Source organism: Phyllobates terribilis, unplaced genomic scaffold (genome assembly GCF_046119375.1).
Source record: "Phyllobates terribilis strain yellow unplaced genomic scaffold, ASM4611937v1 Scaffold_27__1_contigs__length_16484149, whole genome shotgun sequence".
In the NCBI taxonomy this organism is placed as follows: Eukaryota; Metazoa; Chordata; class Amphibia; order Anura; family Dendrobatidae; genus Phyllobates; species Phyllobates terribilis.
In genome coordinates this window covers 13,799,603-13,821,855 of record NW_027362787.1, presented here as the reverse complement: position 1 = coordinate 13,821,855, position 22,253 = coordinate 13,799,603, and the positions used below count along the sequence as shown (strand labels likewise).

The following is a 22,253-nucleotide window of genomic DNA, read 5'->3' as shown; positions in this document are numbered from 1 at the left end:
CTCCTGATTACATACCTCTCCTGCTGCTGCTGCTGCTGGCTGTCCAGCAGCAGACTGAAGGTGGCTGCTGCTGTGCACAGGTATATAAAGGCTCAGAGCCTATTATGACACGCGCAGCCAGCGTTCCATTGCCACATTCCATCTACTGCAGGCAGGATACCTGGCTGGCTGAATGTCGCTGAGAAGCTCACAGAGACCGCCATAAGCAACAGTTTAACAGAATGCCACAGACTAATCAACCAAACTTTTTGGGTTGGGTTCTCTTTTATAGTCTGCAGGCATTAAATGAAAGAAGTCAGTGTTCCAGCAGAAGGAGACAACGTTTCAGAAAAGGCATTGTAGCAAACCCAAAAAGAAATTTTAAGCGCAGCAGAGTAACCAGCGCACATACCTGTTAGCTCAGGTGAGTTTAAAAGGCTGCTGTTGATAACAAGGGCATTTGCTAAATAGATGGTGTGTGTGCAACAATATACTGAAAGGTCAATTATATTGTGCAGCTTATCTCACCACCTGTAGTTATTTAGGTGAAAGCTCCAAAATGCTTGCCTAATATGTCTGTTTATCCAAAAGGAAGTAAAAAGGGAGAGCTAGAAAGATAGCATTGCATCACATTACATGGCAATGCAATGCACAGTTGCTGAAGTTGAACCAAAATGAGCTTGTAATCTGGCTTCTGCAACTTTGAACATGAAAAATCCAATGAGGAGAAGAAAAGCAAAGCCAAAGAGTCCATCCCAAAATCCGACAAACAAGCAAAATGAACAAAAAACATTGAATTCAATTCTTTCTGATTTTAGAAACTGCATTAAAGAAGGGGTGCACCGGTCCTGGAGATACTGCAATACCAGGTCAATGCGTGGAGTGGACAGAGCAAGCTCTTTTTCCATCTCCCTGTTCTAAAAATCCATTTAATATATGGTCCCCAGATAGGGGACGTATCAGATATTAAACTGATAAGAACAGATACTACACTTGATCTTAGCCAAAAGGCCGAGAAGCGATAACCAGAATTGGTTTCAAACTACGGAGCCACCCAAGGATCCTGAAAAGTCGATTTTGGAGATGAGCTCCTGGACTCCCGTTAAGAAGACATGTTGTCAACCTCTAGATCCCTTACATGCCTGCACTTTTCGGCTTGCTGCTGCTGCAATCCACGCGTTTTAGATCTGCATAACTCCACCTCTTTAAACACAGCACCTTCACCCCCTGCTGTTCCCACCCGCCTCAACACCGTTGGAAGGGAGGAGAACCAATTAAGGCGGGGGTGGGGTGGAACGAGCAGCTGTCTACCCTTAGCAGGAGGGCTCCTGATTACATACCTCTCCTGCTGCTGCTGCTGCTGGCTGTCCAGCAGCAGACTGAAGGTGGCTGCTGCTGTGCACAGGTATATAAATGCTCAGAGCCTATTATGACACGCGCAGCCAGCGTTCCATTGCCACATTCCATCTACTGCAGGCAGGATACCTGGCTGGCTGAATGTCGCTGAGAAGCTCACAGAGACCGCCATAAGCAACAGTTTAACAGAATGCCACAGACTAATCAACCAAACTTTTTGGGTTGGGTTCTCTTTTATAGTCTGCAGGCATTAAATGAAAGAAGTCAGTGTTCCAGCAGAAGGAGACGTTTCAGAAAAGGCATTGTAGCAAACCAAAAAAGAAATTTTAAGCGCAGCAGAGTAACCAGCGCACATACCTGTTAGCTCAGGTGAGTTTAAAAGGCTGCTGTTGATAACAAGGGCATTTGCTAAATAGATGGTGTGTGTGCAACAATATACTGAAAGGTCAATTATATTGTGCAGCTTATCTCACCACCTGTAGTTATTTAGGTGAAAGCTCCAAAATGCTTGCCTAATATGTCTGTTTATCCAAAAGGAAGTAAAAAGGGAGAGCTAGAAAGATAGCATTGCATCACATTACATGGCAATGCAATGCACAGTTGCTGAAGTTGAACCAAAATGAGCTTGTAATCTGGCTTCTGCAACTTTGAACATGAAAAATCCAATGAGGAGAAGAAAAGCAAAGCCAAAGAGTCCATCCCAAAATCCGACAAACAAGCAAAATGAACAAAAAACATTGAATTCAATTCTTTCTGATTTTAGAAACTGCATTAAAGAAGGGGTGCACCGGTCCTGGAGATACTGCAATACCAGGTCAATGCGTGGAGTGGACAGAGCAAGCTCTTTTTCCATCTCCCTGTTCTAAAAATCCATTTAATATATGGTCCCCAGATAGGGGACGTATCAGATATTAAACTGATAAGAACAGATTTTTTTTTTAATTTGGCTATCCCCCACATGGGGATAAAAACCGTTTATTTAAAATTTAACAAATTACAGAAATAAAACCATTACATCCACATTACACTTTCGGGACTTCAAAGAAAAATAAAAATTCCATCACAGCAAATTTTACAAGACTTCAAATATTCCATAGGTTAAAAAGCCATTTGCCTGCCAACGTTACATTCTTTTTCCTGTCCAATAAATAGTATATGTACATTTCACTTTTACAAAAGGCTAAAACATCATCTACTGGTAACATTTCATGTTTAAAAACAGCAATATTTCTAGCATTCCAGAGCGCTATCTTGGCACAATTCACTGTCTTCCACGCCATTATTTTTTGGTCCATTGTTGGGCATTCCAGAAGACCATATAACACTGATGCAAAATTAAAGTCCTTGAGGTCCACCATTTTCTCCATCAGGGGGATTAGTCTTCTCCAGAACTCTATAGCAAAAGCACAAGTCCATAAAAGATGCTTCACTGTCTCTTCTTCTTGACAACCTTCTCTTGGGCAGATGGCAGACCTCACAAAACCTCTTCTGTACTGGAATGCCCGGCAAGGAAGACAGTGGTGTGCGCAGCTCCAAGACATGTCTTTCTGTACATTAAAAAGATAAGGGGCGTTAATCATTTTCCATATGTGTACAGTTTTGTCATCATCATAACGTTCAATATCACACAACGTCACATCAGTACTAATTTGTTTGAGTAGTGTCTTGCTGTTACATAGATCCCCTGTCTGTTTCTTATTCAAATTAAAATCAAGAATAATTTTCTTTAAAATCTCATAATGTGCAGGTAGGTTAAAAGCATAAGGAGAGGATAAAACTGTTTCAAACCAACCAAACCTTCTCATGAGAAAACCAGTGTTAAAACGCATAAAATAGGAAAGGTAATTATCTTTAAAAAGGGTTTTAAAACAGAAACAGAAAAAATGTATTAAAAGAAACTTATCTAAAACAGGGAAATCTTTCCCACCTTTAACCTTTGGCTTTGTCACAATTTCTCTTTTGAGTTTCTCCATTTTTGAGCCCCAAAAAAAGGTAAAACATACTTTTGTAATTCGTTTCAACAAATTTGTAGGAGGGGGGAACACCAAACTAAGATATAACAGGATAGGTAATATCACCATTTTTACAATCAGAACTTTACCTTCCATTGACAGCTTTCTCATATTCCACATGCAGATTTTCTGATTAATTTTCTGTGCTGCCGCATCCCAGCTATTAAAACCATTATTAGATTCATTAAAAGAAACACCTAAAATAGTAATGGAATCTGTAACTGCAATTGGTACATCATGTAAACTCATTCCCCCGACATTTAAAATATTACATTTAGTAAGATTAATTTTAAAACCGGAAACTGTACAAAAAGACTGAATTTGGCTTATCGTTTTTTGTATTGAAGGTACATCACATCCAAACACGGCTACATCATCCATATAGCTTACAACTTTAACTTGTAGACCGTTCCCTCCGGGTAAGGGTACTCCACATATTTGCTTATCCTGGCGTATTGTACATAAAAGGGGTTCTATAGCACATATAAAAAGCAGGGGGGACAAAGGGCAACCCTGCTTCACCCCTGATTTTAAAACTACCTCTTTTGTTTTAAAACCATTAACTAAAATCTTACTCGTACAATCATTATAAAAAGCTTTAAGAGACAATAAAAACCCACCCGGAATGCCCATTTTTTCTAAAACTTTAAAAAGATAAAAATGAGACACGCGGTCAAAAGCTTTCTCAAAATCCACCGCTAGGATTGACATCTTTGTCTTTCTGGTTTTTACATCTTCAATACAATCTTTCACCAGGTTTAAATTGTCCCAGATACTACGCCCAGGTACCCCGCATACCTGATTTGCATGAATTACTTTATGTATCACCTTTTTCAACCGATTTGCACAGATCTTAGCCATAATTTTGTAATCACTATTTAAAAGAGTTATCGGCCTCCAGTTTTTAAGATCCGTTTTGTCACCTTTTTTGTATAGTAGTGATACCTCACCTTTCTTCCATGAGTTGAGTAAAACCTTATTATTAAAAACTTCGGAAAACAAATTAAACAAATCATCTTTTAAAATATCATAAAAACTTATATAAAACTCTATGGGGATACCATCAGGGCCGGGCACTTTACCATTTTTAAAACTCTTCATGGTTTCTAAAATCTCTTCCTCACATAGAGGTTGGGATAAAAAACTTTGGGCATCAGCATCTAGGGTGGACTTGATCTCCCCCAGGAAAGTGTGTATTAAATCATGGTCTACAGTTTTTACATTAAAAAGATCATTAAAATAGACATTTACCTTATCCAATATAACGTTGATATTATTATCTCCATCTATGTTATCAATTATTGTTTTCACCTGTTTGTTTTTCTTAAAAAAATACCTGGAACAAGTCTCATCCTCTTCTACGTGTTTTACCTTTGAACGAAAAATCAGTTCTTTTCCTTTTTGTTCCAACCACTTTGAAATTTCTCCTTTAAGACTCAATATATCATTACCTACATCCAGACCATTGTCTTTGAATTTGTACAATGTCTGTAACCTGATATTAAGAAAATTATAGATCTCAAACTTTTCTTTAGCTTTTTGTATGCTTTTCTTTATAAAGAAATCTTTAATGCTTATTTTCATTCTATCCCACCAGGAGCTAAAAGAAATATTGGGGTTTTTCCTTTTTCTACAGTTTACATAAAACTCAATAAAATCCGATAAAATTTGTGGATCTTTTAAAAGGGACACATTCAATTTCCAAGATTTCTTACCACATTTCTTCTTTCCATTAATCCTCACTCTAAAAGATAAAACCTTGTGATCTGAGAGAATATTAGTTAAAACTTCACATTTCACTGGCAGTATTTTTTCTGAACCTAAAACAAAATCTATCCTGGAGCTACATGTAGAATTGCTCCAGGTGAAACCAGCGTCTATAGGGCTATCCTTGTTACATTCTTTATACACATCAGTTAATTTACAATCATTTATAATATTGCTTAACATTCCAGACGTTTTGTCATAATTTCTACTCACGGAACCGGAGCGTCGGCTTTCGCCTTTTAAAATACAATTAAAATCACCTGCCAGGATAAAAGGTTCTGAAATGTTAATAAATAAAGGTAAAATTTCCAGCATATCAGCCCTTTCATTTTTATCAGGTGACCCATAAAAATTTAAAAACTGCCATCTTGTCCCATCAATAAAAGCCTTAACTAAAAGAATACGACCCGGTAAAATATCTTGGATAAAATCAATAGACACATTTCCCTTAAAAAGTATAGCTACCCCTGCTGATCCGGTTGCATTTGATCCAGACCAGACCGATGGACCATGTTTCCACTCTTCCTTATATTTTTTGTAAGAAATCTTATGAGGGATATGACATTCTTGTAAAAAGAAAACAGAAGCTGTAAAACAGGTTAAAAAATGTAAAACAGTAGCTCTTCTGGTCTTGGATCCTATGCCTCTCACATTGAGGGAAACACCACTAATGTCAGCCATCATAACAAATGGTTAGGAAGAAACAAAAACTGGACTTTACCTATCCGATGGACGGATCAGACCACTTGGACTTTCACCAACGCCCTCTTCTGAATCCACCGTTATCAAGGAGTCTTCATCATCGGAGAAGGAACATTCACTTAAATTAAGACCCGACGCTACTGGGGTGTAGCTCGGAAGGATATTGAGAGAAAGGTTACACTGGGTCTCCATAGGCTGACCATTTAGGTCCTCGTCAGGTGGGTCTCCGAGAGGCTCCGCACTCCCCTGCTGACCCGCAGAAGGTCGTAACACAGGGGCAGGCTGCGCACATGGCGGAGCCTCAGAGTCCCCGGAGGCAGCCAGGTTCGGGGCCCCACCTGGGGCAGCAGAGCCCCGGGACCTCGGGATTCCAGAGTCTACACCCCCGTGAGGGGATGTATCCATCTCCTCCCTATTAGCCACCTCCACGGAACCATTCTTTTTCTTATTATGAGACCTCACCAAATGCCACGTACCGCCCTCGCTCTCGTGAGACCCAGTGGGAATTTTGGGCTCGGTGTCAGCCTTTTGGCGCTCTTTTTTGGCCTTACCGACCGCCCCTTTATGATCTTTCTCAGCCTTCCTTTTAGCCTCCTTATGGTCTTTCAGCCAGCTCCTGGGCTCCTGTGAGTTACCTGTCATTGACTCGGAGGGATTGTTACTAGTCGAAGCGCCCTTATCACCTCCCGAGGCTCCAGGTTGTTGTTCCTCCTCCTGAGGGGTGGTCTGATTGGCCCGTCCATTCCCGGATGTCTTGGACTTCTCCTTTTGTTTTTGTTCATCCTCTCTGAACCTGTGAGGGCAAGAAAAATAGAAATGACCAGGTGTCCGACAAAAAGAGCATTTTTTTCCATTTGGGCACTCCTTTGTGTCATGTTCAGTACTGGCACAATTTCTACAAGTGGCACCACAACTATCCTTAGAGTGCCCATAGAGACCACAATACCTACAGAAAAGTGGCATTCCTGAGAAAAAAAAATCCCCATTAGTTTGCCCTATTTTAAATCGAGCTGGAGGAAGTCTCACACCTCCAGGGAATTTAGGGTCTCTTTCACATTTTACTAAAAACTTCCATTTTGAGGTCCAGATGTTAAACTCATTCAACACTTTCCCAATCAATTTCACACTTTTAAAATAAACTGACAAAAAGGAAATAACCTCTGGTGCTGTTATGAAGGGTGAGAAGATTTTCACAACCACCATCTTTACCTCATCCAGGACGTGCTCGATGATCTGAATCCCTTTTAGACCAGGGCTATTTTCTACCGACTTAACTCTGGACAAAACATCTTTGAAAATACCTTCGCCAGTAAAGGTTACATCATAATCTCCACGTCGAGGATAATCCTGGATAGAAAGGATTTCGTTGGTTCTGACGTGGAGCAGTTTCTCAAGCACGTCCTGGACTACATATCCCAGATTCCGCATATCGGAACCACCAGCCGTAAAGCGGACCCTTATGGTGTTCTTAAGCCTCGCATATAGAGGCACGAGGTTGGGGTCAACCTCCATGGTATGGCGCAACAAAATGCAAATTGCAACCGCCTGCAATCTGCGCCTTCAGAGCTTTGAGATAAAGCACCTGAAGGCTGGGGGATCGCTGCCCGTTACCCTAGGACTAATCCCTCTCCCTAATAGCAGCAGGCAGGTGAAGCCCACCGAAGTGGACGATCCTGCCAGGCCAAGGAGAGGGGTACCTGAGTGCCCTTCAACTGAAACCTCCTGCTGTGAAGCACTTGGTCTCAGCCAAAAGGCCGAGAAGCGATAACCAGAATTGGTTTCAAACTACGGAGCCACCCAAGGATCCTGAAAAGTCCATTTGTGGAGATGAGCTCCTGGACTCCCGTTAAGAAGACATGTTGTCAACCTCTAGATCCCTTACATGCCTGCACTTTTCGGCTTGCTGCTGCTGCAATCCACGCATTTTAGATCTGCATAACTCCACCTCTTTAAACACAGCACCTTCACCCCCTGCTGTTCCCACCCGCCTCAACACCGTTGGAAGGGAGGAGAACCAATTAAGGCGGGGGGTGGGGTGGAACGAGCAGCTGTCTACCCTTAGCAGGAGGGCTCCTGATTACATACCTCTCCTGCTGCTGCTGCTGCTGGCTGTCCAGCAGCAGACTGAAGGTGGCTGCTGCTGTGCACAGGTATATAAAGGCTCAGAGCCTATTATGACACGCGCAGCCAGCGTTCCATTGCCACATTCCATCTACTGCAGGCAGGATACCTGGCTGGCTGAATGTCGCTGAGAAGCTCACAGAGACCGCCATAAGCAACAGTTTAACAGAATGCCACAGACTAATCAACCAAACTTTTTGGGTTGGGTTCTCTTTTATAGTCTGCAGGCATTAAATGAAAGAAGTCAGTGTTCCAGCAGAAGGAGACAACGTTTCAGAAAAGGCATTGTAGCAAACCAAAAAAGAAATTTTAAGCGCAGCAGAGTAACCAGCGCACATACCTGTTAGCTCAGGTGAGTTTTAAAGGCTGCTGTTGATAACAAGGGCATTTGCTAAATAGATGGTGTGTGTGCAACAATATACTGAAAGGTCAATTATATTGTGCAGCTTATCTCACCACCTGTAGTTATTTAGGTGAAAGCTCCAAAATGCTTGCCTAATATGTCTGTTTATCCAAAAGGAAGTAAAAAGGGAGAGCTAGAAAGATAGCATTGCATCACATTACATGGCAATGCAATGCACAGTTGCTGAAGTTGAACCAAAATGAGCTTGTAATCTGGCTTCTGCAACTTTGAACATGAAAAATCCATTGAGGAGAAGAAAAGCAAAGCCAAAGAGTCCATCCCAAAATCCGACAAACAAGCAAAATGAACAAAAAACATTGAATTCAATTCTTTCTGATTTTAGAAACTGCATTAAAGAAGGGGTACACCGGTCCTGGAGATACTGCAATACCAGGTCAATGCGTGGAGTGGACAGAGCAAGCTCTTTTTCCATCTCCCTGTTCTAAAAATCCATTTAATATATGGTCCCCAGATAGGGGACGTATCAGATATTAAACTGATAAGAACAGATACTACACTTGATCTTAGCCAAAAGGCCGAGAAGCGATAACCAGAATTGGTTTCAAACTACGGAGCCACCCAAGGATCCTGAAAAGTCCATTTGTGGAGATGAGCTCCTGGACTCCCGTTAAGAAGACATGTTGTCAACCTCTAGATCCCTTACATGCCTGCACTTTTCGGCTTGCTGCTGCTGCAATCCACGCGTTTTAGATCTGCATAACTCCACCTCTTTAAACACAGCACCTTCACCCCCTGCTGTTCCCACCCGCCTCAACACCGTTGGAAGGGAGGAGAACCAATTAAGGCGGGGGGTGGGGTGGAACGAGCAGCTGTCTACCCTTAGCAGGAGGGCTCCTGATTACATACCTCTCCTGCTGCTGCTGCTGCTGGCTGTCCAGCAGCAGACTGAAGGTGGCTGCTGCTGTGCACAGGTATATAAAGGCTCAGAGCCTATTATGACACGCGCAGCCAGCGTTCCATTGCCACATTCCATCTACTGCAGGCAGGATACCTGGCTGGCTGAATGTCGCTGAGAAGCTCACAGAGACCGCCATAAGCAACAGTTTAACAGAATGCCACAGACTAATCAACCAAACTTTTTGGGTTGGGTTCTCTTTTATAGTCTGCAGGCATTAAATGAAAGAAGTCAGTGTTCCAGCAGAAGGAGACAACGTTTCAGAAAAGGCATTGAAAAAAAAGCAAACCAAAAAAGAAATTTTAAGCGCAGCAGAGTAACCAGCGCACATACCTGTTAGCTCAGGTGAGTTTAAAAGGCTGCTGTTGATAACAAGGGCATTTGCTAAATAGATGGTGTGTGTGCAACAATATACTGAAAGGTCAATTATATTGTGCAGCTTATCTCACCACCTGTAGTTATTTAGGTGAAAGCTCCAAAATGCTTGCCTAATATGTCTGTTTATCCAAAAGGAAGTAAAAAGGGAGAGCTAGAAAGATAGCATTGCATCACATTACATGGCAATGCAATGCACAGTTGCTGAAGTTGAACCAAAATGAGCTTGTAATCTGGCTTCTGCAACTTTGAACATGAAAAATCCAATGAGGAGAAGAAAAGCAAAGCCAAAGAGTCCATCCCAAAATCCGACAAACAAGCAAAATGAACAAAAAACATTGAATTCAATTCTTTCTGATTTTAGAAACTGCATTAAAGAAGGGGTGCACCGGTCCTGGAGATACTGCAATACCAGGTCAATGCGTGGAGTGGACAGAGCAAGCTCTTTTTCCATCTCCCTGTTCTAAAAATCCATTTAATATATGGTCCCCAGATAGGGGACGTATCAGATATTAAACTGATAAGAACAGATACTACACTTGATCTTAGCCAAAAGGCCGAGAAGCGATAACCAGAATTGGTTTCAAACTACGGAGCCACCCAAGGATCCTGAAAAGTCCATTTGTGGAGATGAGCTCCTGGACTCCCGTTAAGAAGACATGTTGTCAACTTCTAGATCCCTTACATGCCTGCACTTTTCGGCTTGCTGCTGCTGCAATCCACGCGTTTTAGATCTGCATAACTCCACCTCTTTAAACACAGCACCTTCACCCCCTGCTGTTCCCACCCGCCTCAACACCGTTGGAAGGGAGGAGAACCAATTAAGGCGGGGGGTGGGGTGGAACGAGCAGCTGTCTACCCTTAGCAGGAGGGCTCCTGATTACATACCTCTCCTGCTGCTGCTGCTGCTGGCTGTCCAGCAGCAGACTGAAGGTGGCTGCTGCTGTGCACAGGTATATAAAGGCTCAGAGCCTATTATGACACGCGCAGCCAGCGTTCCATTGCCACATTCCATCTACTGCAGGCAGGATACCTGGCTGGCTGAATGTCGCTGAGAAGCTCACAGAGACCGCCATAAGCAACAGTTTAACAGAATGCCACAGACTAATCAACCAAACTTTTTGGGTTGGGTTCTCTTTTATAGTCTGCAGGCATTAAATGAAAGAAGTCAGTGTTCCAGCAGAAGGAGACAACGTTTCAGAAAAGGCATTGTAGCAAACCAAAAAAGAAATTTTAAGCGCAGCAGAGTAACCAGCGCACATACCTGTTAGCTCAGGTGAGTTTAAAAGGCTGCTGTTGATAACAAGGGCATTTGCTAAATAGATGGTGTGTGTGCAACAATATACTGAAAGGTCAATTATATTGTGCAGCTTATCTCACCACCTGTAGTTATTTAGGTGAAAGCTCCAAAATGCTTGCCTAATATGTCTGTTTATCCAAAAGGAAGTAAAAAGGGAGAGCTAGAAAGATAGCATTTCATCACATTACATGGCAATGCAATGCACAGTTGCTGAAGTTGAACCAAAATGAGCTTGTAATCTGGCTTCTGCAACTTTGAACATGAAAAATCCAATGAGGAGAAGAAAAGCAAAGCCAAAGAGTCCATCCCAAAATCCGACAAACAAGCAAAATGAACAAAAAACATTGAATTCAATTCTTTCTGATTTTAGAAACTGCATTAAAGAAGGGGTGCACCGGTCCTGGAGATACTGCAATACCAGGTCAATGCGTGGAGTGGACAGAGCAAGCTCTTTTTCCATCTCCCTGTTCTAAAAATCCATTTAATATATGGTCCCCAGATAGGGGACGTATCAGATATTAAACTGATAAGAACAGATACTACACTTGATCTTAGCCAAAAGGCCGAGAAGCGATAACCAGAATTGGTTTCAAACTACGGAGCCACCCAAGGATCCTGAAAAGTCCATTTGTGGAGATGAGCTCCTGGACTCCCGTTAAGAAGACATGTTGTCAACCTCTAGATCCCTTACATGCCTGCACTTTTCGGCTTGCTGCTGCTGCAATCCACGCGTTTTAGATCTGCATAACTCCACCTCTTTAAACACAGCACCTTCACCCCCTGCTGTTCCCACCCGCCTCAACACCGTTGGAAGGGAGGAGAACCAATTAAGGCGGGGGGTGGGGTGGAACGAGCAGCTGTCTACCCTTAGCAGGAGGGCTCCTGATTACATACCTCTCCTGCTGCTGCTGCTGCTGGCTGTCCAGCAGCAGACTGAAGGTGGCTGCTGCTGTGCACAGGTATATAAAGGCTCAGAGCCTATTATGACACGCGCAGCCAGCGTTCCATTGCCACATTCCATCTACTGCAGGCAGGATACCTGGCTGGCTGAATGTCGCTGAGAAGCTCACAGAGACCGCCATAAGCAACAGTTTAACAGAATGCCACAGACTAATCAACCAAACTTTTTGGGTTGGGTTCTCTTTTATAGTCTGCAGGCATTAAATGAAAGAAGTCAGTGTTCCAGCAGAAGGAGACAACGTTTCAGAAAAGGCATTGTAGCAAACCAAAAAATAAATTTTAAGCGCAGCAGAGTAACCAGCGCACATACCTGTTAGCTCAGGTGAGTTTAAAAGGCTGCTGTTGATAACAAGGGCATTTGCTAAATAGATGGTGTGTGTGCAACAATATACTGAAAGGTCAATTATATTGTGCAGCTTATCTCACCACCTGTAGTTATTTAGGTGAAAGCTCCAAAATGCTTGCCTAATATGTCTGTTTATCCAAAAGGAAGTAAAAAGGGAGAGCTAGAAAGATAGCATTGCATCACATTACATGGCAATGCAATGCACAGTTGCTGAAGTTGAACCAAAATGAGCTTGTAATCTGGCTTCTGCAACTTTGAACATGAAAAATCCATTGAGGAGAAGAAAAGCAAAGCCAAAGAGTCCATCCCAAAATCCGACAAACAAGCAAAATGAACAAAAAACATTGAATTCAATTCTTTCTGATTTTAGAAACTGCATTAAAGAAGGGGTGCACCGGTCCTGGAGATACTGCAATACCAGGTCAATGCGTGGAGTGGACAGAGCAAGCTCTTTTTCCATCTCCCTGTTCTAAAAATCCATTTAATATATGGTCCCCAGATAGGGGACGTATCAGATATTAAACTGATAAGAACAGATACTACACTTGATCTTAGCCAAAAGGCCGAGAAGCGATAACCAGAATTGGTTTCAAACTACGGAGCCACCCAAGGATCCTGAAAAGTCCATTTGTGGAGATGAGCTCCTGGACTCCCGTTAAGAAGACATGTTGTCAACCTCTAGATCCCTTACATGCCTGCACTTTTCGGCTTGCTGCTGCTGCAATCCACGCGTTTTAGATCTGCATAACTCCACCTCTTTAAACACAGCACCTTCACCCCCTGCTGTTCCCACCCGCCTCAACACCGTTGGAAGGGAGGAGAACCAATTAAGGCGGGGGGTGGGGTGGAACGAGCAGCTGTCTACCCTTAGCAGGAGGGCTCCTGATTACATACCTCTCCTGCTGCTGCTGCTGCTGGCTGTCCAGCAGCAGACTGAAGGTGGCTGCTGCTGTGCACAGGTATATAAAGGCTCAGAGCCTATTATGACACGCGCAGCCAGCGTTCCATTGCCACATTCCATCTACTGCAGGCAGGATACCTGGCTGGCTGAATGTCGCTGAGAAGCTCACAGAGACCGCCATAAGCAACAGTTTAACAGAATGCCACAGACTAATCAACCAAACTTTTTGGGTTGGGTTCTCTTTTATAGTCTGCAGGCATTAAATGAAAGAAGTCAGTGTTCCAGCAGAAGGAGACAACGTTTCAGAAAAGGCATTGAAAAAAAAGCAAACCAAAAAAGAAATTTTAAGCGCAGCAGAGTAACCAGCGCACATACCTGTTAGCTCAGGTGAGTTTAAAAGGCTGCTGTTGATAACAAGGGCATTTGCTAAATAGATGGTGTGTGTGCAACAATATACTGAAAGGTCAATTATATTGTGCAGCTTATCTCACCACCTGTAGTTATTTAGGTGAAAGCTCCAAAATGCTTGCCTAATATGTCTGTTTATCCAAAAGGAAGTAAAAAGGGAGAGCTAGAAAGATAGCATTGCATCACATTACATGGCAATGCAATGCACAGTTGCTGAAGTTGAACCAAAATGAGCTTGTAATCTGGCTTCTGCAACTTTGAACATGAAAAATCCAATGAGGAGAAGAAAAGCAAAGCCAAAGAGTCCATCCCAAAATCCGACAAACAAGCAAAATGAACAAAAAACATTGAATTCAATTCTTTCTGATTTTAGAAACTGCATTAAAGAAGGGGTGCACCGGTCCTGGAGATACTGCAATACCAGGTCAATGCGTGGAGTGGACAGAGCAAGCTCTTTTTCCATCTCCCTGTTCTAAAAATCCATTTAATATATGGTCCCCAGATAGGGGACGTATCAGATATTAAACTGATAAGAACAGATACTACACTTGATCTTAGCCAAAAGGCCGAGAAGCGATAACCAGAATTGGTTTCAAACTACGGAGCCACCCAAGGATCCTGAAAAGTCCATTTGTGGAGATGAGCTCCTGGACTCCCGTTAAGAAGACATGTTGTCAACTTCTAGATCCCTTACATGCCTGCACTTTTCGGCTTGCTGCTGCTGCAATCCACGCGTTTTAGATCTGCATAACTCCACCTCTTTAAACACAGCACCTTCACCCCCTGCTGTTCCCACCCGCCTCAACACCGTTGGAAGGGAGGAGAACCAATTAAGGCGGGGGGTGGGGTGGAACGAGCAGCTGTCTACCCTTAGCAGGAGGGCTCCTGATTACATACCTCTCCTGCTGCTGCTGCTGCTGGCTGTCCAGCAGCAGACTGAAGGTGGCTGCTGCTGTGCACAGGTATATAAAGGCTCAGAGCCTATTATGACACGCGCAGCCAGCGTTCCATTGCCACATTCCATCTACTGCAGGCAGGATACCTGGCTGGCTGAATGTCGCTGAGAAGCTCACAGAGACCGCCATAAGCAACAGTTTAACAGAATGCCACAGACTAATCAACCAAACTTTTTGGGTTGGGTTCTCTTTTATAGTCTGCAGGCATTAAATGAAAGAAGTCAGTGTTCCAGCAGAAGGAGACAACGTTTCAGAAAAGGCATTGTAGCAAACCAAAAAAGAAATTTTAAGCGCAGCAGAGTAACCAGCGCACATACCTGTTAGCTCAGGTGAGTTTAAAAGGCTGCTGTTGATAACAAGGGCATTTGCTAAATAGATGGTGTGTGTGCAACAATATACTGAAAGGTCAATTATATTGTGCAGCTTATCTCACCACCTGTAGTTATTTAGGTGAAAGCTCCAAAATGCTTGCCTAATATGTCTGTTTATCCAAAAGGAAGTAAAAAGGGAGAGCTAGAAAGATAGCATTTCATCACATTACATGGCAATGCAATGCACAGTTGCTGAAGTTGAACCAAAATGAGCTTGTAATCTGGCTTCTGCAACTTTGAACATGAAAAATCCAATGAGGAGAAGAAAAGCAAAGCCAAAGAGTCCATCCCAAAATCCGACAAACAAGCAAAATGAACAAAAAACATTGAATTCAATTCTTTCTGATTTTAGAAACTGCATTAAAGAAGGGGTGCACCGGTCCTGGAGATACTGCAATACCAGGTCAATGCGTGGAGTGGACAGAGCAAGCTCTTTTTCCATCTCCCTGTTCTAAAAATCCATTTAATATATGGTCCCCAGATAGGGGACGTATCAGATATTAAACTGATAAGAACAGATACTACACTTGATCTTAGCCAAAAGGCCGAGAAGCGATAACCAGAATTGGTTTCAAACTACGGAGCCACCCAAGGATCCTGAAAAGTCCATTTGTGGAGATGAGCTCCTGGACTCCCGTTAAGAAGACATGTTGTCAACCTCTAGATCCCTTACATGCCTGCACTTTTCGGCTTGCTGCTGCTGCAATCCACGCGTTTTAGATCTGCATAACTCCACCTCTTTAAACACAGCACCTTCACCCCCTGCTGTTCCCACCCGCCTCAACACCGTTGGAAGGGAGGAGAACCAATTAAGGCGGGGGGTGGGGTGGAACGAGCAGCTGTCTACCCTTAGCAGGAGGGCTCCTGATTACATACCTCTCCTGCTGCTGCTGCTGCTGGCTGTCCAGCAGCAGACTGAAGGTGGCTGCTGCTGTGCACAGGTATATAAAGGCTCAGAGCCTATTATGACACGCGCAGCCAGCGTTCCATTGCCACATTCCATCTACTGCAGGCAGGATACCTGGCTGGCTGAATGTCGCTGAGAAGCTCACAGAGACCGCCATAAGCAACAGTTTAACAGAATGCCACAGACTAATCAACCAAACTTTTTGGGTTGGGTTCTCTTTTATAGTCTGCAGGCATTAAATGAAAGAAGTCAGTGTTCCAGCAGAAGGAGACAACGTTTCAGAAAAGGCATTGTAGCAAACCAAAAAAGAAATTTTAAGCGCAGCAGAGTAACCAGCGCACATACCTGTTAGCTCAGGTGAGTTTAAAAGGCTGCTGTTGATAACAAGGGCATTTGCTAAATAGATGGTGTGTGTGCAACAATATACTGAAAGGTCAATTATATTGTGCAGCTTATCTCACCACCTGTAGTTATTTAGGTGAAAGCTCCAAAATGCTTGCCTAATATGTCTGTTTATCCAAAAGGAAGTAAAAAGGGAGAGCTAGAAAGATAGCATTGCATCACATTACATGGCAATGCAATGCACAGTTGCTGAAGTTGAACCAAAATGAGCTTGTAATCTGGCTTCTGCAACTTTGAACATGAAAAATCCATTGAGGAGAAGAAAAGCAAAGCCAAAGAGTCCATCCCAAAATCCGACAAACAAGCAAAATGAACAAAAAACATTGAATTCAATTCTTTCTGATTTTAGAAACTGCATTAAAGAAGGGGTGCACCGGTCCTGGAGATACTGCAATACCAGGTCAATGCGTGGAGTGGACAGAGCAAGCTCTTTTTCCATCTCCCTGTTCTAAAAATCCATTTAATATATGGTCCCCAGATAGGGGACGTATCAGATATTAAACTGATAAGAACAGATACTACACTTGATCTTAGCCAAAAGGCCGAGAAGCGATAACCAGAATTGGTTTCAAACTACGGAGCCACCCAAGGATCCTGAAAAGTCCATTTGTGGAGATGAGCTCCTGGACTCCCGTTAAGAAGACATGTTGTCAACCTCTAGATCCCTTACATGCCTGCACTTTTCGGCTTGCTGCTGCTGCAATCCACGCGTTTTAGATCTGCATAACTCCACCTCTTTAAACACAGCACCTTCACCCCCTGCTGTTCCCACCCGCCTCAACACCGTTGGAAGGGAGGAGAACCAATTAAGGCGGGGGGTGGGGTGGAACGAGCAGCTGTCTACCCTTAGCAGGAGGGCTCCTGATTACATACCTCTCCTGCTGCTGCTGCTGCTGGCTGTCCAGCAGCAGACTGAAGGTGGCTGCTGCTGTGCACAGGTATATAAAGGCTCAGAGCCTATTATGACACGCGCAGCCAGCGTTCCATTGCCACATTCCATCTACTGCAGGCAGGATACCTGGCTGGCTGAATGTCGCTGAGAAGCTCACAGAGACCGCCATAAGCAACAGTTTAACAGAATGCCACAGACTAATCAACCAAACTTTTTGGGTTGGGTTCTCTTTTATAGTCTGCAGGCATTAAATGAAAGAAGTCAGTGTTCCAGCAGAAGGAGACAACGTTTCAGAAAAGGCATTGAAAAAAAAGCAAACCAAAAAAGAAATTTTAAGCGCAGCAGAGTAACCAGCGCACATACCTGTTAGCTCAGGTGAGTTTAAAAGGCTGCTGTTGATAACAAGGGCATTTGCTAAATAGATGGTGTGTGTGCAACAATATACTGAAAGGTCAATTATATTGTGCAGCTTATCTCACCACCTGTAGTTATTTAGGTGAAAGCTCCAAAATGCTTGCCTAATATGTCTGTTTATCCAAAAGGAAGTAAAAAGGGAGAGCTAGAAAGATAGCATTGCATCACATTACATGGCAATGCAATGCACAGTTGCTGAAGTTGAACCAAAATGAGCTTGTAATCTGGCTTCTGCAACTTTGAACATGAAAAATCCAATGAGGAGAAGAAAAGCAAAGCCAAAGAGTCCATCCCAAAATCCGACAAACAAGCAAAATGAACAAAAAACATTGAATTCAATTCTTTCTGATTTTAGAAACTGCATTAAAGAAGGGGTGCACCGGTCCTGGAGATACTGCAATACCAGGTCAATGCGTGGAGTGGACAGAGCAAGCTCTTTTTCCATCTCCCTGTTCTAAAAATCCATTTAATATATGGTCCCCAGATAGGGGACGTATCAGATATTAAACTGATAAGAACAGATACTACACTTGATCTTAGCCAAAAGGCCGAGAAGCGATAACCAGAATTGGTTTCAAACTACGGAGCCACCCAAGGATCCTGAAAAGTCCATTTGTGGAGATGAGCTCCTGGACTCCCGTTAAGAAGACATGTTGTCAACCTCTAGATCCCTTACATGCCTGCACTTTTCGGCTTGCTGCTGCTGCAATCCACGCGTTTTAGATCTGCATAACTCCACCTCTTTAAACACAGCACCTTCACCCCCTGCTGTTCCCACCCGCCTCAACACCGTTGGAAGGGAGGAGAACCAATTAAGGCGGGGGGTGGGGTGGAACGAGCAGCTGTCTACCCTTAGCAGGAGGGCTCCTGATTACATACCTCTCCTGCTGCTGCTGCTGCTGGCTGTCCAGCAGCAGACTGAAGGTGGCTGCTGCTGTGCACAGGTATATAAAGGCTCAGAGCCTATTATGACACGCGCAGCCAGCGTTCCATTGCCACATTCCATCTACTGCAGGCAGGATACCTGGCTGGCTGAATGTCGCTGAGAAGCTCACAGAGACCGCCATAAGCAACAGTTTAACAGAATGCCACAGACTAATCAACCAAACTTTTTGGGTTGGGTTCTCTTTTATACTCTGCAGGCATTAAATGAAAGAAGTCAGTGTTCCAGCAGAAGGAGACAACGTTTCAGAAAAGGCATTGTAGCAAACCAAAAAAGAAATTTTAAGCGCAGCAGAGTAACCAGCGCACATACCTGTTAGCTCAGGTGAGTTTAAAAGGCTGCTGTTGATAACAAGGGCATTTGCTAAATAGATGGTGTGTGTGCAACAATATACTGAAAGGTCAATTATATTGTGCAGCTTATCTCACCACCTGTAGTTATTTAGGTGAAAGCTCCAAAATGCTTGCCTAATATGTCTGTTTATCCAAAAGGAAGTAAAAAGGGAGAGCTAGAAAGATAGCATTGCATCACATTACATGGCAATGCAATGCACAGTTGCTGAAGTTGAACCAAAATGAGCTTGTAATCTGGCTTCTGCAACTTTGAACATGAAAAATCCATTGAGGAGAAGAAAAGCAAAGCCAAAGAGTCCATCCCAAAATCCGACAAACAAGCAAAATGAACAAAAAACATTGAATTCAATTCTTTCTGATTTTAGAAACTGCATTAAAGAAGGGGTGCACCGGTCCTGGAGATACTGCAATACCAGGTCAATGCGTGGAGTGGACAGAGCAAGCTCTTTTTCCATCTCCCTGTTCTAAAAATCCATTTAATATATGGTCCCCAGATAGGGCACGTATCAGATATTAAACTGATAAGAACAGATACTACACTTGATCTTAGCCAAAAGGCCGAGAAGCGATAACCAGAATTGGTTTCAAACTACGGAGCCACCCAAGGATCCTGAAAAGTCCATTTGTGGAGATGAGCTCCTGGACTCCCGTTAAGAAGACATGTTGTCAACCTCTAGATCCCTTACATGCCTGCACTTTTCGGCTTGCTGCTGCTGCAATCCACGCGTTTTAGATCTGCATAACTCCACCTCTTTAAACACAGCACCTTCACCCCCTGCTGTTCCCACCCGCCTCAACACCGTTGGAAGGGAGGAGAACCAATTAAGGCGGGGGGTGGGGTGGAACGAGCAGCTGTCTACCCTTAGCAGGAGGGCTCCTGATTACATACCTCTCCTGCTGCTGCTGCTGCTGGCTGTCCAGCAGCAGACTGAAGGTGGCTGCTGCTGTGCACAGGTATATAAAGGCTCAGAGCCTATTATGACACGCGCAGCCAGCGTTCCATTGCCACATTCCATCTACTGCAGGCAGGATACCTGGCTGGCTGAATGTCGCTGAGAAGCTCACAGAGACCGCCATAAGCAACAGTTTAACAGAATGCCACAGACTAATCAACCAAACTTTTTGGGTTGGGTTCTCTTTTATAGTCTGCAGGCATTAAATGAAAGAAGTCAGTGTTCCAGCAGAAGGAGACAACGTTTCAGAAAAGGCATTGAAAAAAAAGCAAACCAAAAAAGAAATTTTAAGCGCAGCAGAGTAACCAGCGCACATACCTGTTAGCTCAGGTGAGTTTAAAAGGCTGCTGTTGATAACAAGGGCATTTGCTAAATAGATGGTGTGTGTGCAACAATATACTGAAAGGTCAATTATATTGTGCAGCTTATCTCACCACCTGTAGTTATTTAGGTGAAAGCTCCAAAATGCTTGCCTAATATGTCTGTTTATCCAAAAGGAAGTAAAAAGGGAGAGCTAGAAAGATAGCATTGCATCACATTACATGGCAATGCAATGCACAGTTGCTGAAGTTGAACCAAAATGAGCTTGTAATCTGGCTTCTGCAACTTTGAACATGAAAAATCCAATGAGGAGAAGAAAAGCAAAGCCAAAGAGTCCATCCCAAAATCCGACAAACAAGCAAAATGAACAAAAAACATTGAATTCAATTCTTTCTGATTTTAGAAACTGCATTAAAGAAGGGGTGCACCGGTCCTGGAGATACTGCAATACCAGGTCAATGCGTGGAGTGGACAGAGCAAGCTCTTTTTCCATCTCCCTGTTCTAAAAATCCATTTAATATATGGTCCCCAGATAGGGGACGTATCAGATATTAAACTGATAAGAACAGATACTACACTTGATCTTAGCCAAAAGGCCGAGAAGCGATAACCAGAATTGGTTTCAAACTACGGAGCCACCCAAGGATCCTGAAAAGTCCATTTGTGGAGATGAGCTCCTGGACTCCCGTTAAGAAGACATGTTGTCAACCTCTAGATCCCTTACATGCCTGCACTTTTCGGCTTGCTGCTGCTGCAATCCACGCGTTTTAGATCTGCATAACTCCACCTCTTTAAACACAGCACCTTCACCCCCTGCTGTTCCCACCCGCCTCAACACCGTTGGAAGGGAGGAGAACCAATTAAGGCGGGGGGTGGGGTGGAACGAGCAGCTGTCTACCCTTAGCAGGAGGGCTCCTGATTACATACCTCTCCTGCTGCTGCTGCTGCTGGCTGTCCAGCAGCAGACTGAAGGTGGCTGCTGCTGTGCACAGGTATATAAAGGCTCAGAGCCTATTATGACACGCGCAGCCAGCGTTCCATTGCCACATTCCATCTACTGCAGGCAGGATACCTGGCTGGCTGAATGTCGCTGAGAAGCTCACAGAGACCGCCATAAGCAACAGTTTAACAGAATGCCACAGACTAATCAACCAAACTTTTTGGGTTGGGTTCTCTTTTATAGTCTGCAGGCATTAAATGAAAGAAGTCAGTGTTCCAGCAGAAGGAGACAACGTTTCAGAAAAGGCATTGTAGCAAACCAAAAAAGAAATTTTAAGCGCAGCAGAGTAACCAGCGCACATACCTGTTAGCTCAGGTGAGTTTAAAAGGCTGCTGTTGATAACAAGGGCATTTGCTAAATAGATGGTGTGTGTGCAACAATATACTGAAAGGTCAATTATATTGTGCAGCTTATCTCACCACCTGTAGTTATTTAGGTGAAAGCTCCAAAATGCTTGCCTAATATGTCTGTTTATCCAAAAGGAAGTAAAAAGGGAGAGCTAGAAAGATAGCATTGCATCACATTACATGGCAATGCAATGCACAGTTGCTGAAGTTGAACCAAAATGAGCTTGTAATCTGGCTTCTGCAACTTTGAACATGAAAAATCCAATGAGGAGAAGAAAAGCAAAGCCAAAGAGTCCATCCCAAAATCCGACAAACAAGCAAAATGAACAAAAAACATTGAATTCAATTCTTTCTGATTTTAGAAACTGCATTAAAGAAGGGGTGCACCGGTCCTGGAGATACTGCAATACCAGGTCAATGCGTGGAGTGGACAGAGCAAGCTCTTTTTCCATCTCCCTGTTCTAAAAATCCATTTAATATATGGTCCCCAGATAGGGGACGTATCAGATATTAAACTGATAAGAACAGATACTACACTTGATCTTAGCCAAAAGGCCGAGAAGCGATAACCAGAATTGGTTTCAAACTACGGAGCCACCCAAGGATCCTGAAAAGTCCATTTGTGGAGATGAGCTCCTGGACTCCCGTTAAGAAGACATGTTGTCAACCTCTAGATCCCTTACATGCCTGCACTTTTCGGCTTGCTGCTGCTGCAATCCACGCGTTTTAGATCTGCATAACTCCACCTCTTTAAACACAGCACCTTCACCCCCTGCTGTTCCCACCCGCCTCAACACCGTTGGAAGGGAGGAGAACCAATTAAGGCGGGGGGTGGGGTGGAACGAGCA

The 22,253-nt window shown here is 43.5% G+C and overlaps 13 non-coding genes across 13 annotated transcripts; all 13 read right to left on the bottom strand.

Moving 5' to 3' along the window:
* Positions 1–811: 811 nt before the first annotated feature.
* LOC141177256 (U2 spliceosomal RNA) lies at positions 812–1,002 on the bottom strand. Its single transcript, XR_012253868.1, has one exon. It is a non-coding gene; the product is annotated as a U2 spliceosomal RNA (small nuclear RNA).
* A 1,110-nt stretch (positions 1,003–2,112) lies between these two features.
* Positions 2,113–2,310, bottom strand: LOC141177751 (U2 spliceosomal RNA). Its single transcript, XR_012254309.1, has one exon. It is a non-coding gene; the product is annotated as a U2 spliceosomal RNA (small nuclear RNA).
* Positions 2,311–8,697: 6,387 nt separating this feature from the next.
* On the bottom strand, positions 8,698–8,888 carry LOC141177418 (U2 spliceosomal RNA). Its single transcript, XR_012254014.1, has one exon. It is a non-coding gene; the product is annotated as a U2 spliceosomal RNA (small nuclear RNA).
* A 1,121-nt stretch (positions 8,889–10,009) lies between these two features.
* Positions 10,010–10,200, bottom strand: LOC141177255 (U2 spliceosomal RNA). The gene has a single exon (XR_012253867.1). It is a non-coding gene; the product is annotated as a U2 spliceosomal RNA (small nuclear RNA).
* Positions 10,201–11,315: 1,115 nt separating this feature from the next.
* On the bottom strand, positions 11,316–11,506 carry LOC141177254 (U2 spliceosomal RNA). Its single transcript, XR_012253866.1, has one exon. It is a non-coding gene; the product is annotated as a U2 spliceosomal RNA (small nuclear RNA).
* A 1,115-nt stretch (positions 11,507–12,621) lies between these two features.
* Positions 12,622–12,812, bottom strand: LOC141177253 (U2 spliceosomal RNA). The gene has a single exon (XR_012253865.1). It is a non-coding gene; the product is annotated as a U2 spliceosomal RNA (small nuclear RNA).
* Positions 12,813–13,933: 1,121 nt separating this feature from the next.
* Positions 13,934–14,124, bottom strand: LOC141177252 (U2 spliceosomal RNA). Its single transcript, XR_012253864.1, has one exon. It is a non-coding gene; the product is annotated as a U2 spliceosomal RNA (small nuclear RNA).
* A 1,115-nt stretch (positions 14,125–15,239) lies between these two features.
* Positions 15,240–15,430, bottom strand: LOC141177251 (U2 spliceosomal RNA). Its single transcript, XR_012253863.1, has one exon. It is a non-coding gene; the product is annotated as a U2 spliceosomal RNA (small nuclear RNA).
* Positions 15,431–16,545: 1,115 nt separating this feature from the next.
* Positions 16,546–16,736, bottom strand: LOC141177249 (U2 spliceosomal RNA). The gene has a single exon (XR_012253861.1). It is a non-coding gene; the product is annotated as a U2 spliceosomal RNA (small nuclear RNA).
* Positions 16,737–17,857: 1,121 nt separating this feature from the next.
* LOC141177248 (U2 spliceosomal RNA) lies at positions 17,858–18,048 on the bottom strand. Its single transcript, XR_012253860.1, has one exon. It is a non-coding gene; the product is annotated as a U2 spliceosomal RNA (small nuclear RNA).
* Positions 18,049–19,163: 1,115 nt separating this feature from the next.
* On the bottom strand, positions 19,164–19,354 carry LOC141177571 (U2 spliceosomal RNA). Its single transcript, XR_012254154.1, has one exon. It is a non-coding gene; the product is annotated as a U2 spliceosomal RNA (small nuclear RNA).
* Positions 19,355–20,475: 1,121 nt separating this feature from the next.
* On the bottom strand, positions 20,476–20,666 carry LOC141177246 (U2 spliceosomal RNA). The gene has a single exon (XR_012253859.1). It is a non-coding gene; the product is annotated as a U2 spliceosomal RNA (small nuclear RNA).
* Positions 20,667–21,781: 1,115 nt separating this feature from the next.
* On the bottom strand, positions 21,782–21,972 carry LOC141177245 (U2 spliceosomal RNA). The gene has a single exon (XR_012253858.1). It is a non-coding gene; the product is annotated as a U2 spliceosomal RNA (small nuclear RNA).
* Between the last annotated feature and the right edge of the window lie 281 nt (positions 21,973–22,253).